The following is an 18,834-nucleotide window of genomic DNA, read 5'->3' as shown; positions in this document are numbered from 1 at the left end:
TTTAAACTGGAGATTTATCTCAATTTGTAAAATTCAAAAAGTTAGGTTTATTATTTTGGTTTTCTGTTTGTTTGTTTTATTATATAGCAACAACCCAAAATTTATGCCAGAATTCTTGAGGAATCATGCTGTAGAGATATAGAAGCCATGATGTGTGATTTTTTGTTTTTGTTTTTTTTTTTGTTTGTTTGTTTGTTTTTTGAGACAGGGTTTCTCTGTATAGCTCTGGCTGTCCTGGAATTCACTCTGTAGTTTAATTTGCTAATTCATGAACATGGGGGTATCACTGTGGGTGACCCATGTCCTTGAAGCAGTACAGACAATGTTCCCATAAATTCTGACTTATACTGGCCCATTCATTGACAATCTCTATAAGACCTTTTTAAGATTACTAAGCCTGTATTTTGATAATTTTGCACCATGGAAAAGAACACACAGTGCATGAGCAAAATCTGAATGAGAGGCTCCTAAATGAACTCAGAAAAGACAAGACTTGAGTCATTTTTTATGAAGATGTGATAGAAACCTCTTCCTCTCTCCCCGTCGTCTCCCCGTCTCCCCGTCTCCCCCTCCCTCCTCCCCGTCTCCCCCTCCCCCTTTCCCTCCCTCCCTCCCTCTCTCCCTCCCTCCCTTTCTCCCTCTCTTCCTCTCTCCCTCTTTCCCTTTCTCCCTCTCTCTCCCTCTGTCCCTTCCTCCTCCTCCTCCTCCTCCTCCTCCTCCTCCTCCTCCTCCTCCTCCTCCTTCTTCTTCTTCTTCTCTCTCTCTCTCTCTCTCTCTCTCTCTCTCTCTCTCTCTCTCTCTCTCGGCAATTTAAGAGAGATAGTTACTCAAGAGAAGATACAGCAAAGGCAGGGACCAAAGAGATGCTTAGAAAAAGTGATATCCTTTAACGTTTGATGTTGGCAGTGAGAAGCCATACTGAAGGATCCAAAAAGGAATTGCAAAGAGAAAAGAGAAAAGAAAGGATAGCACATAAAGGGGCAGAAGGCCAACTGGCAGAAGGGTCAGAAACAGGTGTCCATGAAAGCAACAAGGAAGAGTTCAGAATATGGTGAGAAAAGCCAGACCGGGAGTCAGTGGTGAAGAGAAAGAAGAAGAGAATGTGGAGCCTTTCCATGAGTACAAATTGGAAAATGAGGCACTGTCTATTAAGAAAATGATGTAGAAGAACTTCCTATGAACCTGTCAGAATGAAGAACCTTGGATACTGACCACCTGGAGTCCTGGTTAGAGGGGGTGACTAAGAAGAGAGCTGCTGCTCCGAACGCTTCTCCTCAAAAAGGACAGCTTGGTCAGCTTCACCTCTGGGTCCTGTTTCTGAAATACATCATGTCTTCTGGAATGGGGTCTTACATTCCATCACTGGAACAACCAAGGTCAATAGTAATAGTCTATAATATTTTCTGAGTCTCTTGTACAACTCTGACCAAAAACTCTGAATAAGGATTCTCATGGCTGATATCAGGTTTTTTTGTTAGAAGGTCTTTGGCTCTTCAAGGGAGCATTGTCAGAAAAGAAGGGAATTTACATTTAAAATAAATATGCATACTTAAAAACAGAGTGAAGTGTATTATAGGTATTTTTAGGTAAATACTTAATAGTTTGCTTCCTTGAGTTTTTCAGACATCCTTACTATTATTTTACCCTCTCCCATCCTTCTTCTGTATTTATGTTCCCCCCTCTAATTAGAGTACCCATTTTCCCATTTTCATGATGGTTATGAACCACAACAGCTTGATTGATAGCCCTAAGGGTGCAGCAGTGGTATACATTCCTTAGTGGTAAACAGAAGGTCTCTAATTAGACCTAAAACTCACTCAACAGGAGGAAAATCATGCCTGGTACTGGAAAACCAGCCAAATATCCAGGGCTAGTGACATCATGGGTCTTGAAGGAGAACCTGTAACTGCCACTTTACTTAACCAGCATAACCCTTACCTATATTCTAAATATGTGTCCTTACATCTAGAGATAAGTGTAGTATTCACACATGATCAATGGAATTTATTTTTGCAACAAAGATAATTACAGTACAATCACAACCCAGGATTTATACTTAGTTTGGAAAGCAATTTGAAATAGTTGATGTATAATCTGTCATCCCTTGATTTGTACACTAACTTTTTGGGGATATAATTAAATGGAAACTTAAGTCACCTATTCTTTTTATATTCAAACAAAGAACAAGTTCCATGACCCTAATCTTCCCAGATATTTTCATTTCTTTGGAATTTTTTGTCTTTTTTAAAAAACTTTAATACTACTTAGGTCTTAAATCTTCAGTGATAATTCTTCATCTTGTTAGCATATTCTGGAATTAATACTCTTACACATAAGCACTATTAAAAAGTGTTTGTTGGTTTAAAAACATGACATCAGTATAAACAGAATATTTTGAATTTTATTAGAAATGATTTTATTTGTATGGTTAATCATTTAGGGACTAATGATTTTATTTTTGTTGGAAGAATCTGTGCTGATAAGCCTTGTGGTTTTATAGTTACTGGGTGAATAGAAACCATGCTATAAAGCTCTAAAAGATCTATGTCTCACGAGGTGAGTTGATTTAAACTGTATTCTAATCCATCAGATAAGTAAACTGAGGCACAAAAAGAAAGAAAATGTTTTGCACTGAACCTTTGGGTCTATTTTTGGTCAAAACCAGTCAACCAAATAACAATCAGCCTGTCTTCCATTTCCCCTTGCTCCTTTCCTTCTCTCCCTTCTCTCCATTTTTCTCTTCTTCTACAATTCCATGCCATTAGTCCTTTGTTGACTCTCTCTATTTGTGTGCATGGATATGTGCACATGATTCAGTTGCATGGGGAGGCCAGAGGCATCGGGTTCCCTAGAGATGGAGTCACAGACAGTTGTGATATGGGCATTGGGAACAGTCTGGGTCCTCTGCAAGAGCAGCAAACACTTTTAACTGCTGAGCCAACTCTGCAGCCCCAGGTTTAAGCCTTTTATTTTCTTTATTAAGTGACTTAACCTTTTTCAATTTCTGTATTAAGCACACAATTAACATCTTTGAGATGAAGGATCACCTTCTTGGAAGCAAGAATAAAGGCATTATGAACTGTATGATGTATAGGCTAGCATCATAGCCGACCTAAAAAGCCTTTTACTTAGTGGAATACATTAGGACAAGGTCCCTAGTGGCTGTATCTATAATCACTACTAAATAGGTACAATTTAAAAAAAATTCTTGGAGGCTGGAGAGATGGCTCAACAGTTAAGAGCATTGATTGCTCTTCCAGAGGTCCTGAGTTCAATTTCCAGCAACCACATGGTGGCTCACAACCATCTGTAATGAGATCTGATGCCCTCTTCTGGTGTGTCTGAAGGCAGCAATAGTGTACTCAGTTACAATAAATAAATCTTTTTTAAAAAAATTCTTCAACTATGTTTTGGTAAACCTCAACTTACTGAGAGTGAACATTTACAAATGGTCATAAAGGGCGATCCAGGTTATGCTGCAGAGTGGTGCAAATGTAAGTGAGTTTTATGGGCAATGCCACATAATTTGATGTTCCTTATTATTTGATGATGTGGGTTGCAGTTGAACTTTCCCTTCAGTGGAACAAACGTGGAGACATTTAATAGTATACTTAGTACAAAAATGAATCCACAAGCCAATTTGGAATGAAAACCCAGGGCATCTGAGGATCCATTTCTGATACCTATTTAGGCATAGAGAGGATGAACTGAGTCACCAGTGAAAATTCTGGGGGAGGGGACCCTAAAATAATTTCTTCTGACTATGCTCCATCTTATCTTGCCACGCTGTGGGTGACAGAGCCTGTCCTCATTATCTTATGCCCAACCATGAGCCCTTGTGTAGGAGAAGTGAGAAAAGTGAAGTCTGTGGTGTGATTTTGATTGTCATGTGGGAAGAGGATGAAACGACTCCCTCCTTGGGGGCCAGGAATCTGAGTGTGCAGGCCTTTAGAGATGGATCCAGGGCACACACGGCACTCTCTTCTCTGCCTGACAGCTGAGAGCCCACCTCCTACTTCCTTGGCCACAAACACACATTTTTAATAAGACATCAGCTGAGCCGCAGAATAGTGGATATGGCTTTTAATTGCATTATGCTTTCCTTAAACTCTGGTCTTTGCTTTAAGTGAAAGCAACATTTTGAGGTTCATAAGGGAGCTCTTTCTATAGGCAGTCTCCAAATTTCACATTAAAAATTCTGATGAATATATTAACCATAATATATTAATCATAATATATTAATGAATAAATTATTTTGCATTGCAAAATAAGGCCCCCTTTCTCCCAGGATCCAAGCCTCATTGATCCAAAGCCTTTGTCCCACTGATAAGATGGAGTGGCCTCTGGAGGTACCCAATAAAGTAATTAATAACTCTTTGCAGAAAAGGATGGTGAATGCTTGGCCATCTTCATGAAGGAGATACTAATTTCTAGACTTTCAAAAAGGCATTGTCATTGCGAAGTATTGACACAAAAATGGGTGATTTAAGAATAGCCCTGCTAAAAGGAGCTCTTTCTGTAGTCAGTCAGGCTTCTAGAGGAGCTGATGTTCAGCTTTCCCAGACATCTGCCTCTCATTCATCTTTTGACCGCATTCAGAGCAAATTGAAACCACCAGAGACTGTTGACAAAGTTCGAAACTAAGTATTTTGGTTCCTTCCCTCTGCATGATCATTCAGACCCTAATATGGATCTGGTGACATAAAGAGTAGAAAGAGGAAATCCCAGTGTTACCCACTAGAAAAACTGACCTAACAATTTGTCACTCTGGAAATAGACTAGAGCTAAGAACAGTTCCTGGGCACTTCCTGTGGATAAAGACCAGTATCTCACTCTGGTTTAGGTAAAGTAGAAACATATAAAACATAAGGCAGAATTCCAAGATTGGCATGTAAAGCAAGCACATAATTGAAAAACAAACAAACAAAAAAACTTCTCCAGTATGCCTATGGGTTGAGAGTATATTTCTTTGTGGGTGTGACTCCAGATTATGAGACATTTATTCTCCTATTCTTGGGCACATGGATGGCACAGAGATGCCACAGATGCAGAGATATACAGCATTGTACTGCTGTCTTTCCTTGAAGTGAGCATGTAGTTCAGTTCCACGTATTAAGTGTGTATATGCTACAATTATACTGTCAGTAGAAAAGTTACAAACATGGGGCACTTGAACAAGGGGAGAGCAGCATCTGGCAGGAAGAGCAGTGAAAAAGTATATTTACAGAAATAATTTCGTATTAAAACAAGAAAAAAATTGCACGTTCTCAATAAGCTTCCATTGTGGAGTGAAGTCATGAGATCTTTAAAAGGAGTTTAAGCAGAAACTGACAAAGTTCTTGAGACATTTTATGAAGATTTTATTAACTGGTATGGAGGCCTAGTTCTTCTATTGTGGCAATGATTCTTTGCCTCCCTCACACACCTCTAAACGTTGAGATTTCAAAGGGATTAGTATTTTCTTCCTATGTCTACACTTAGTGTCTTAACTGATTTGATTCCTGTGGCTCTAGACACTATATGTATGCTGATGGCTTTGAATATGTGTTCACAGCCCAGGGTTTAAGACTCACATATCAATCACCTACCCAACATGTTCACTTGGATGCAAAAAATATTTTGGGCAAATATTGTTGTTCATGTACATCATGGTTGTTCTTTCAGACTGCCCACAAATGTCAGTGGTATCACAGCATCCTGGGGCAGGACACTAATGCCTTCCCTGGACATCTGATACCCTTCTCTAACTGGTCTCCTTTTTCTTACCTTTTGAATCCTTCTTTCTCTACTACTTCAAGGTGCCTTTTAAGGACCTAAAACACCCATCTCCTTTATTCAGAAGAATTCAGATAGGTTTCTACTGTGGCTAGAATATATTCTCACTTTTTAAATGGCTTTCAAGATGTCTGCAATCTGGTCCCTGCCTGTCCCTTCAGCCACTTTTTTGATGACTCTGGGCTCTTTTTGGAATCCCAGTTCACTTTGTTTTCCATTGTTCCCTAGAACCACACGAAATTCTCATCCTCACAGCAACATTTTAATCTGCTATTCCCTCAAGCCTGTAACCACCTTCTACAGTTTTAGTTCAGCTGGCTCCAAGCCGAAAAAGCTGTGCATACAGAAGAAGGAGAATGTAATTAGAAGACCTAACCAAGTCTCACTTCACACTTCAGCTCTTTACACCGTGGATGAAACCCACACTGGGAAGAAGAGAAAAGTTGTTTAAAGTAAAGTTTTGGATTGAACCTTTTATCTGCAGACATCTGAACAAAGCAAACACTATAGAATTCGACCAGGTTTTATTAAAAGATAAAGCTAGGAAATCCACTGTAGCATAGCTGAAGATAAGGGTTGGAAAGAAGTTAGAAAAACTCAGAAACATTTCATATGTATAATGCCTCTGGCTGATACTTCTCAACAGATCAGATTCTATGGTCAAGGCTGGGTGGCGGGTACCAGAAGCACACATCACACCCTTAACCACATTGGCAAGTAACAGTCACTCTAGAGACAGTCCTATTTCCTTTAAATTTACTCCCTTTCTCCCCATCTCCTTCCTTCTCTCCTTCCTCCACCCTGTCCCTTTCCTTCTGTGAGTAGCACGTGTGTGTGTGTGGGGGGGTGTATGCTCACCCCTATGTGTATATGTGGAGGACAGAGGTCAGCAGTGAGTATTTTCCTCTGTTATGTTCTTATTTTTTGAGATAAGTTTTCTGGCTGAGCTTGGAATCTCACAGTTTTAACTGGATTGGCTGGCCATCAAGGCCCCCAGGATCCATGTGTCTTTTTACGTGTCCCAGTATTGGGGTTACAGGTGTATACTACTATTCTTAGATTTTAGGTGAGTACCAAGAGTTCAAATTTAACACTTTACTTACCAAGTCATTCCTCCACACCCTTCCTTAAGTTTTTGATCAAACGCTTCTGAGATAGATTGCAAGAATATTATATACTCTAACCAAGAATCATGCATGGGGCAATAAAATGATTTTCAAAATGAGGATAGTTGGAAATGAAATATTCATGCCTATACTGAAATAAAATAAAGTAAAAATGTGTTACAACTGATGAAGGTGAGAATTTGCAGCATGAACAAGTCATGAATGGAAACATCCTTTGAAAGGAACTGTGTAAATAGTATCAGATCTAGCAAGTTACAGGGTGGTGTATAATTCTTGTAAATATGGATTGGAAAAACAATAGCACAAGCCAGAAGAGTTCCTGCCATGAAACCCATCATAATTCATTCGAACTAATCCAGCTCAATTAGTAGCAACTAAGGCACATAACAATTGAAGAGACAATAAAGAAAAAAAAAACATGACAAAGTTTTTCTTGGAAATATTACTGAACTCGAATGTATTGAGAATTAGATGTGTATGACTTACAATGCATAACTGATATTCTTTAAAACTGAACAGAATAAAATTATGACTTGCAAATCCCCTTAGAAAGGAAAAGAAGAACTTCAGCATCTGTCACAAGTCTCTGTGAGACAAAAACAATGGAATACTTTCACTAAAGGCAAAAGTTGTTTACCATCTACTACAGCTACTGAAAAAAGGGAGGGAGGGGAGGAAGGCAGAATGGTGCAATTATAATCTCAAAAATAAAAACTAATTTAAAAGACAAAAGGTGTTTTCAAGTATAGGAAAAAATCTTATAGCATAACAATGGTGTGCCAGCTAGATGACATGAATTCAATCCCCAGGGCCCAGACAAGGAGAACACACACACACACACACACACACACACACACACACACTAATTTAAAAAAATAGTGTTTAGTTATCAGATGGAGATTAGTACATCAATTTTTAAAATAAATTAACAAGTACCATTCTGTTGGTTTTTTTAAATTTTTTTAAGCTTGGGAACATAAAAGCATAACAATATTCACAAGATAAACTATTGTGCATTTATTTACTTTTTGCTTAAAGGCACAAATATATCTGTGTTCATAAACCATTTAGATAATATGTAGTATATATTAGGACATAACATTTCAATAATTTTTCAAGTATTAGATTTTATCCACAAAATATCAAGTTAAATTTCCATAATATAAAAAGCATACTTCATATTTTAAAATCTTAATCCCATTCATTTTCACCATTATTCCTGTGTTAGATTAGCACACACAGATCTTACTATAACCAAGAGAAATATATAAGCTTTCTCTTTTCTCCTTAGTAATAGAACCTCCATGTTTTTAACTGATGACCTAGAATAAAATCTTTTTCGTCCGATTTTCCATGCAGCTAAACCTAGTCATGTGACTGCAGTCCAGCTCCAGTGAGATTCAAGCTGAAGTACTGAGTACAACATCTGGTAAATGTTCTTTGAGAGAGTCATGCACACCTTTCTTGCTCCTTCTTCCTAGTGACACATCATTGGGAGCAGTATAGCCAATCTTGTACTCTGGGATTTCATAGATGTTGGCTGAGCAACCACTTGAGAGGAAGAGACCTTCTATTTTACCTTGGTCAGTGACAAAACCTTGAGACCACACTGGGTTTCAAGGAGGCACAAGTGGCTGATGAAAAGCAGACCAGCTTCCTCCAAAGAACTTCCTAAAAAGTCAAAGGGAGCATTTAGCAGTCTTCCCTCAGGGGATCCTGGCTGAGAGTAGACTTTGCCTTTTCTGGGATGGGAGAGGAAGACTGTAGGTAATACGGAATGTTTTTAAGTCTGAGTATGAGAAAGACTTACCTGTGGAGGAATAGCAACCTTTAAAACAAATTACTTTAAAACAAATAATAAGGCTGACTGGAAGATTCTCATAAATGGAGAAGATATTGTCTCTGATGGCAAATGGAAATGAAAGGAAATCAAGACAAACTTAGAAGTTTGGAGTAAGAGAAAGAAAAGGTGAATTTTTTTCCATGAAACTTAAGAAGCATATCAAGTCTTAATAATAATGAGGGAAGGAGGCAAGACTGATCTTTAGACATTAGGACAATAAATAGAGAAAAAGTACATCACTGAGTGTTTCCAATACTCACTTGAAGGCTCTAAGACTCTGTGACCAGAGGATGAGCCAGACTGGTGACTGACTTCAGCAGTGCTTGGCAGCTTGGAAAGTGAAGTCTATTGGAGTGATTCACTAGGTTGTAGAAGAATAGACTGTCTTCACGGTCCTAGAGAAGACCAAAGCATTGTTGGAGATGAGTGTGGTGATGACAGTAGTTAAGGCAATAGACTATGCAGTACAGACAAGTTCAGAAATTAAGACAAAGGGCTGGACGCCTGTTTGAATAGAAAGTCTACCGAAGAGGATGCACTATGGCTTGATTGTGTTGAATTTTTTTTAAAAATTACTGTGAGTGGGATACACTGAATTCTAATTGTCACTGTTTTCCTAAGAATAGTGAAGTCTTACATGTTAGGGCAGGCCCTTATTGATTTCTTGCTTTTTTCTCATTCCAGTAGAGGGCACTCAAAGCTCAAAGAAGTGTGCATAATCGGTTCGAGTGATTGTTTTATGTAATTAAGGCATATATTGCGTTACAAAGGAGAAATTCTGCCTTAATAAGACCTAATTACTAGTCACACACGCACATTTTACAGATGGAGAAACGATCCTATAAATAACTGAATGAACACTGGTCTCCTCAGAATACTGCATGGTCACTCACCATGTGCTAGTAGCAGAAAGGAAGTTCAGAGAAACAGGGTAGACCTTCCCAGTACCACACCTGCCAAAGATACTGAGCCTCAAGTTCCATATCACTTGTATTTAGACTTCTCTAAGAAGTTTTTTCAATAAAGCTAGAAATAATCTTGCAGCTACTAGACACATCTTCAGAGAAAACTCCCCGGAGAGCAAAGTGTGCAATGTAGAAAGTTGCCCATGTCAGAAACACCTCAAGTGAATGAGCTTCCTGGGAGCATGAACGAAGCCATAGTAGACAGTCTACAGGGAGTTCTTAGGTGCATTCCCAGAAGACTGTGTGCTTTAAAGGACATAGAAAATGCAGTATTGTCAGTAGTGGAGGGGAGACTATCCCTAAGCACAGGATTAGCCATGCCTCCTGTGCAGTGGTTCTATGCTGGCCTTCTGCAGCCAGTCTAGAAAGGTTGTCCCTGTTGGTGGCACAGAGGTCTGAGCAACCATGCAAAGAGAACTTTTCTAAAGTACATTTCTACTAACATGCCATTGTAGAAGACACTGAGAATGTTCAAACATCAATAATGAAAATTAAGCAACTTTAGGGTTGCAGATCAAATCTAAATATTACTGTCGAGCATGTCTCACCTTGCTGTGTATCATGGGAAGACTAGCAGCAGCTATCTGCTTGGTTGTTCTTTTGCTCGGCTCTCTGGCATTAGTGTGACCTATACTTTTAAGTGATAAAATACAAGAGGCAGAATTTGGCTTCTGACCTCTGACTAACTACTTCCTCTCACCTGGTAAGGGAAGTGCCTTGTTTAAAATGATAGCAACAAGCATCAGAAAAATCAGTGGAATCCAAATGGATGCCAGAGGCAACAAAGCACAAATCAACAAACAAAAAGAAAACCCAATCGATTCCTTGTGGGATAGACAGCTATATTCAAATAAGATGTGGTGCAGTCAGAGGATCTTACTCCTCTAATTTTTATGCTTTTTCTTTGGGAGTTTCAGTGACTCCCTCTGCACTTTAACCAGATAATCTCCAGAGCCTGTGCCTTTAGGGAAGAAAGAGCTAAGATTGCTAAGGACACACTCTCTGTCAGTGTCAAAAGACATGGCTCCAGGCTAAAGAGGTGGTTCAGTAATTTAAAACACAAACTTCTCTTCCATGGGACCCAAGTTTGGTTTCCAGGTCCTTCATAGTGACTCACAACCCCCTGTAAATGTACCCCCAGGGCCGGTTGGTGGTGGCGCATGCCTTTAATCCCAGCACTTGGGAGGCAGAGGCCTGCAGATTACTGAGTTCAAGGCCAGCCTGATCTACAGAGTGAGTTCCAGGACAGCCAGGACTACACAGAGAAACCCTGTCTCGAAAAAAAACGAAAACAAAACAAAACAAAAAATAAAATGTACCCCCAGGGGACCCAGTGTCCCTTTAAGATCCCCAAGGGCAACTATACTAATGTTTATGCACCCCTCCTCCCAAACAGACACAATTTAAAATAAAGTATTAACCAGAAACACCTGGAGGAAAAGAGAGAGAGAGAGAAGGAGAGTGAGAGAGAGAATGAGAGAGAGAGAGAGAGACAGAGAGAGAGAGAGAGAGAGAGAGAGAGAGAGAGAGAGAGGAGTGGGACCATATAAAGCCAGAAGACTGGGTGTGGAGTGATTTCAGAGGAGTTCAGCCATGGCTCAGAGATGTCAGCTGCCCTTAAAATATTCCCCCTCTTTCTGCCTTTTTTATTTAAGGTCACAAGATGGCTCTGAGTTTCATAGTATCATATAGTAACATTTGGAGATATAAAACAGTCTGTTCTTATTTCAGTTTTCTTATGAGCAAAACCTTTGTTCTATACTTTCCAGATTTCACCTTCCTGGGAAGAACTTTGTGATGTATCCAAACATGTAATTCACTGCTCTGAGAAATATGAACAACTATTTTCCTGGACTGATCAAATCCCTGAGGGAGACAGGAGGAAGTCTTAGTCCACCAAAGAATAGCAGGTGACTATGACCAAAATAAGGTTTTAGCAGAGCAATGTGGTAGCTAGTTGTTGAGTATTCCCTCAACACATTTTGTATGTTAATGTGTAGGAACTGTTGCTCATATGAAAAACAATAAATATTTTGAACTGATTAACTAGCCAACTAACTAACTAAATAACTAACTAACTAACTAACTACAATATATATAACTCCATTTTGTGATACTGCCCTGTACATTATGGTTTGAAAATCATCCTCTTTGGAACACATTCTCAGTTTAGTCAAAGTCTGATGTAACACACAAGACTGATGTTGCAAATTTAAAACTACTTTAATTTAATTGGCTCCTGATCCCTGTAAGTAATGGAGGTCCAGGATACAGATGTTGTCAAAGGCTGTGGCATCATTCCTGACACTTTTGTAAGTGGCAATGGTGGGGGGACAGTGGACTGTAGCTGTCTATCAAATTCATTATGTCCAGATTGAAAATTCCATGCACTCTGTTTTTCTAGTTCCCATGGCTGGCTAACTTGATTCTGAAAAGAGTCAGAAACTCCTTTTTCATGTTCCTCCCATTTTCCATTTCAAGAGATCAAGTCAAGATGGTGCTTCCCAGGGCTACCACAATGTCTCTTATTCTTTTCCTTCATAACACAGTCACAAAAGTAAAGGCAGGGGTGGCTTATGTCCATGAGAAAAAGCATGTGGCTTCTACTCTTTACCATTTAATGTCTAGCTTCACAGTGTTGTCCAGAAACCTTCCTGCTGTGGACAATGAAAGGACAATGGGGTGCTTCTTCCAAATGGGGCAGACCTTCCGTTTCTCAGTCCAGGTCAGCTGTAGTTGCAGTCTGAAGTCTTGGGCAACTGTTACACTGAAAGAACAACTGTGTTCATAATTACAAGAGAGCTGAAGTCCACAATACCAGTGCATCAGCGTGTTCTCAACAGTTAGAGGGACAGGGCAGAGACAGTTGGGAAATAGATCCAAAAATCAGAGCCAGAAAAATATGAGCAAGAGAAAGCATGCCACAATCAAGGGAACAAATCCAGAAAAGGTGTTAAGATGCTGAGGGTTGGCGGGAGGGGAGGTCAGCTATTCTGCCACATCACTAGCAAGAGAATGAAAATACTCCCCAGAGATTGGATGGCTTGGTCCTTAAAAGTACTGGCTGTTCTTCCAGGTGACCAAGGCTTGATTCCCAGCACCCACATGGTAACTCACAACTGTCTATAACTCTGGTTCTGGTGGATCTGACACCATCTTCTGGCCTCCACAGGTACCAGGCATGCAAGAGGTATATGTAAAATACCCATACACATATAATAAATGAAATAAAATAACTAAAAAGAAAATAGTCTCCATATTGTTGACATCCTCAGGTTACTGGGGCTTTGGAAATGGTATTAATGAAAATGAGAGCACATTTTTTTTCTAAAACCTTATGTTGAGAGGTTGCTGGGACTCAAATCTACCTTTTGCTTAAAGTGACATGAGTTTCTGTATTCCCTGTGTGTCTTTCTCCTGTTGTAACTGCTGTGTCATGCCCTTTATTGATTGATTTTTTGGTGTAATGTTTCTGAGATATATTGCAAGAATATTATATACATTAATCAAGAATCATTATGGATGGGACAATGAAATGATTTTCAATATGAGAATAGTTAGAAAATGGAAATCTTCATGCCTTTACTCAATAAATCCATCTCTCCAGCCCCCAAATTTGTTTTTATTTTCTCATCTTCATTTTACTTTTTGCTTGAATTCTTTTTTTCATTTTTGAGCCATGTTTTCTTTGCGTATCCCTGCTGGTCTGGAGCTTACTAAGTATACCAGATAGACCTGGAATTCATAGAGACCCACCTGCCTCTCCTTCTCTTGTGGTAGAACCACCATGCCTAGCATTCTGCTGTATCATCTCATGTCTTCTATATCATCTCTCGTGGCTCAAGAGTCATTGTAGATTTAGGGAGCATTAGTTAAATACAGCTCTCAAGAAACTGAGCTGAGCTGAAGTTCATTGTGTCTCTCTGTGTATTAATGAAGCATCTCAGGAACACAACCTAAGGACACTATACCTGTATCTGGTCCCTATGACAATAAAACCCACAAACAAAGCAGTAGGACCACATGCACTGGATGTAACACACATGCACTGGAAAGCCAGGCCAGTTTCAAGGAATGTATCTACCCAGGTAACTTTTGACTCAAGTAGCATACTATTTAACTGAGAATCAGATAGGAGCATGCATTGCTGCATAGACAGTGCGTTTAGAAGTACAATATAAGAGCTGCCCTTTTATTTCCCTGCTTTGATATTTTTAACATGCTGGTATATTGCCTCAAAGCCAAAAGATGGCTGCTCCATCTCTGACTATAATATCCCTGGTCAAGGAAAAACGAAAGAAATGTCTGGCATTGTTTATGTTTCTGTCAGTAATGGGTAAGCTTCAAAAACCAGAACTGAATCAACATTGTTTGCTGTAGAGAAAGCTGGAGATGTGTGTATGTTATTTTTTCAGTCTTTAGGGAAGACGAAGCTGGGAGAATGAGGTAGGACTAAACTTGCTTAAAAATGATTGCCACGCCTTGCTAAAATATAGGCCCAGCACAGGGAAGCTATTAAAATGTAAAGGTAAGATCTTATTTGTTTAACTTGGGCATGTTTACTAGGTTTTCTTATTTAAATGAAACTACAAGGCATGCCAAAACAGCCTTCTGAAAAGTGTGGTTCAGCCTGGAGCCTCAGAGAGTAACCTCTCAGTCCTTATGTTGGGCAATGAATAGAAATGTTAAAAACACCTTTTAATAGTGAATATATTTACTTATCCTCTTATTATTTTTCTCTTCTTATACCTATATTTTTATAAAAGTTTCACAGAAACCATTACAGAGCATCAGAAATAAAAATTAATGCACAAGAAGTCTAAGCAACAAGGGTCAGACAGACACAGGACAGGGTAGAGATGTCACCTCTTTGAGGTAACTAAGCACTGCAAAAGGGCACCTAATTCAATTTGTCCTTCATCTTTTTATTAGTCAAAATGCAGGTCTCCACATATCCAACCACAGTTCTGGGGACCAGGAAGAAAAACAGAAATATGGGGGGAAAGAAACAGACAGGATCTGTAACCCATTGAGTTCCTTTACTTGACTAGCTTTTACCTTTCACCTCAAGGCTCTTCTGGAGGAGTCTTTGTTCTGTTCCTTTAGCTGCGTTAAGAATATGCACTTCTTGGGCCTGGAGCAAAGCTCCGAGCCTTGCAGACATCAATCCACAGAGCAATTGATGTCAGGTCTCCATATAGCAGCCTGACTGCGAGGCATATGTTAGGCATGCTAAGAGACAATATTATCATTGTTGTTGTTGTTAATGTTGTTGTTATCATTATTCAGTTAATTAACAGCCTTATGTTTCTTTCTTCTACTAAAGGAAAAGGAAACACACATTTATTGAGAATATATAAGATAAGATATGGAAAAAGGAGAATTTTGCAGTTAGGTTAAACTATGTACCCTGGGCTGGAGGGACTCACTGGTAGGAGTGAAATTAGAGCTTGCGTCTGAAACTGAAATCCAGGCCCATGCATTGTATCACTTCAAAGAAAATTTTACATATATGTAAAACAGAGGCCAATCCATTTATATTCCTTTTACTCCCCAGCCAGTTTGTCTGAAGAGACATCAAGTAGATGTCTAGGTATGGAGTTCCAAAGCTTGTTCATCGGGTCTTACTGTTTTACTCGTGGCTGTGTAACCATGGTTCACTGGAGGCTTCTCAAAGCCTAATGTATTCACCTGTGGAGTAGAAAGAGTGTCTTCACGGTGATAATGATATTGGTATGAAGAAATTGTGACACAGTCAAATTATTTATTTTGCTTTGAAAAAATATAAGCAGTAATTACAGTCAACACATTACTTTTTATCACTATGATCTCAAGATGTAATAGAATTCTTCTCCATTGGCTTTTATCCATGGAGTCACTTTTTAAGAAAAATCTGTCCTGTACAAAAGATAAATGTTTCTTGACTTGTACATCTTACAAAGCTAAGCGCTGACTTCACTGCACTCAGATCTCTACAGTGATCTTCATAGTAGATAAAGAGGCAGCTGTTAACATCTGCCTTCTCCTGAGACCTGGAGAGGCTACCTTTTAGTCAGAGCTGTGTTTCATGCATTCACTGTGGGACTGGACATCAATCATGACAAATTTGGGGAATTTTAATGTTGAACAGACACTTAAGCAGTTTCTTGAGACTATTAGAGTGGCTTTTATCCTAGCAGATATCTCCTGTCTGGTATTTGGATGAGGTAGCTTTGAGTGTAAGAGGTAAATGCTTTTCAAGTCATGAATTTCCTGAGGTCAAGCCTACAGAAGGACTAGGGTGGAGAAGGAAGCACAGGAATCATGTGATACAACAGGTCTCAACTGACCATGTTCAATCCTGTGGAAGAAAGAGTTGTTTACACACTGTATTTCAGACCTGTAACTTATGCACTCACATCTTTCTACAGAGCTGAATGACTCTACTGCATTACACAGACTCACATCTGTCTCTTGGGGCTCATGGACTTGACTGCATTATACAGATGCATGATGATTCAGGCACTCACATATGTCTTTGGGAGATCATGGTCTCAACTGCATTACACAGACCAGCGACTCATAGGCTCCCATGTGTCTCTAGGATCATGATAGTTAGCTGGCATTTCAGTGCTTCAGGAAGAGGACAATTGTGATAGTCATTTAATTCTTATACAGTTTTACCTTTTAGTAATTCATGCAGATGCTAACCATCATTCAATAATTCAGCCACATGTCAGGCAATTTATGTTTATTTTCTACTTCATGAAAGTTTTTGGTCATCTGTCTTATATAATGTCAAAATCGTAAAATCAAATGAGTAAGTAGAGAGTTCCCTTGCTTTCCCTGCACCACACTATCTCTTCCTCTCCTTATTTCTTCTTGTGCAATTGTGAACCAAACTCAGCTTACATATAGAATCCAAGAACACATTATAGGCTATGGCTACCTGGGAATAAGAAATTTGAAGTAAGGTTCTCCAAGCATGACATCCTAATCACTAAATAGTTTGGGGTAACATACATGCATAAGACCAGGAGTCTCAAGAGGAGAATGAAAACAATCCAACTAAGACAGCAAGAAAAACAAAATTTTGGATTGTTTACACAAGGAGGCAGTGGAATAAATTACACAGAGGCACATTTGTAGCTTTTAAATCAAGGTGTTCAGGAGAAAGAAAGGTGAGATGGAACATCCTCTGGATGGTCTTATTAGCCAGCATTTATTGAGTATGAACTAGATATGGGGGGACCTCCCAAAGGCTTAGATACTTTGTTCCCATGGGATGATGCAGAACATCAGTGGTTGGCAGCACCAGACTATGCTGGAACTCATAGCACTAGAAGACCCTGATGGGCACTCATTCTCAGCAACCTCAAGGCACATATCTAAACATGGAGATGCTTTCAGTTCAGAAAATTGACGTAGGCTCATGACAAACATAATGGTAACTAATAACACTAAGTTTATAGATTAATGTATGACTTTATGTGTTCCCATTTTAGCTAATTACAAGTTAGACCCATATACCAGGTCACTGCTGTGTGATGAGGAATAAAGTGATTTGGATTGGGAGGTAAACCATGATTTGCCTTATCTCATTTTGATTAGAAAAAAAACCATGTTCAACAGAGAACAATTATGAGTAATAGAATGCACTAAAGTGGTTGTATTGAGGCAGACAAGATGGCAGAAAAGGTCAAGAGGCCCCCTCTTGTCTGGATCTTACTGTATACTGGGTTGTACAAATAGTTCCTATCGACCTCTTGCATGTATTTTTTTTCCCTGAGAACCGCTTCAAGGACAGAAACTAAGGGCGTATTTTAATTGCTTTATTTTTTCATGACAGAGCCATTTTCCTCATTCCCTTTTTTGGTTATTTTCAACCACTGGAAAGAAGCTGCATCTGTACTAAAGGTCCTGCACACTCCGCGATCTTGGGTGACTACGACATCCTGAGTCTGGAGAGGTGGAATCTGGCAGGTCAAGAGTCAAGTTATCTTGAGCAGTCTCAACCCTAGTATAGTCACTTTCAACCTATGTCTAACAGACCCATGACTATTAGGTCACCCTGTCACAATGTACTGCAGAGTTTACGTTGTCAGCCTCGACGGATTATCATCAGAGATTGCTGTGAGGTAATGTCTGAGACCATAAGAAAAATCCGCCTGCTTTGTTGCAGCACTGCCTCACGGCCCTGGCTATGTAATTAATAAATATTGACTTATGATATCCTTTCCATGTGTCTATAAAAGGTCATGAAGCCTGTTACGTGGCCAAACAGGGTCACTTGCACATGTGTTTCTGGAAAGTCACTCAAATTTAGCTTAGAATGGAGGATCTTCTTTTTCTTAGTAGAATTGTTATGTTTTAGCCCAAACTACAGACACTTAAATCAAGTAAGTATCTGTTGGATATTCTCATTAATTTTGATGTGCCTGCTGCTACTTGGTCAATCTATGTTCTTAGTCTTCATCTGGCAGAGAAAAGGAAATGATTTTGTGTTAATTTTTACTAGAAATTCCTGAAACACAGTTTGCCCTGTTGAAAAATCTATACACTCTATATGCTATTGAAAATCTATACACTCTGCTATTTCTTGGAGCTTAAGAAAATTTTCTTATAATTTGTCTGACTTCCTGTCTACTTTCTAGTCTGGATTTCAACTTTTTGACTCTAAAATGTCAAACTCTCTGTTTCTTCTTTTTTAAACCTTTTCCCGTTCTCCCAGTGTTCATCTCTTGGTATGTTTCCATCATGAACAGATGATGATGATGATGATGATGATGATGATGATGATGATGATGTCACTGTTGCAGGTTTGTTTATTGAGTTTCTCCTTTATGAATGTCTGCCGTGTTCTCTGTTATGTGAGCAGTTAGCAAAATGTGTAAACTATTCACTGTGCTGTGAGAACAAATTTATGTGTTGAGATTTTGAGTTTGATGGTGAAAGTTAGTGGTTAATTTTTTAATTAAAAATTGTTTAACTATTCAAATTTACTAATCATATATCACTTAAACATTTAATTCACTATGGCAGCTTTTAGTTACATCAAGTACAATTGATCAATTTTTTAATTTACTTTTTACTTTTCTTCTTGGATATTTTATTTATTTACATTTCAAATGTTATCCCCTTTCCC

The 18,834-nt window shown here is 39.0% G+C and overlaps 1 long non-coding RNA gene across 2 annotated transcripts in view; it reads right to left on the bottom strand.

Moving 5' to 3' along the window:
* LOC143443343 (uncharacterized) overlaps positions 1–18,834 on the bottom strand; it is a 217,428-nt gene that overhangs the window by 169,115 nt on the left and 29,479 nt on the right. For both annotated transcript variants that reach the window (XR_013112230.1, XR_013112229.1), the window contains exon 2: positions 9,006–9,140. This is a non-coding gene — a long non-coding RNA (uncharacterized LOC143443343). The remainder of the gene's footprint in view (positions 1–9,005; positions 9,141–18,834) is intronic.

Source organism: Arvicanthis niloticus, chromosome 8 (assembly GCF_011762505.2).
Source record: "Arvicanthis niloticus isolate mArvNil1 chromosome 8, mArvNil1.pat.X, whole genome shotgun sequence".
Classification (NCBI taxonomy): domain Eukaryota; kingdom Metazoa; phylum Chordata; class Mammalia; order Rodentia; family Muridae; genus Arvicanthis; species Arvicanthis niloticus.
Note: the sequence above shows the minus strand (reverse complement) of the source record. Positions and strands in the feature narration are given on the sequence as shown.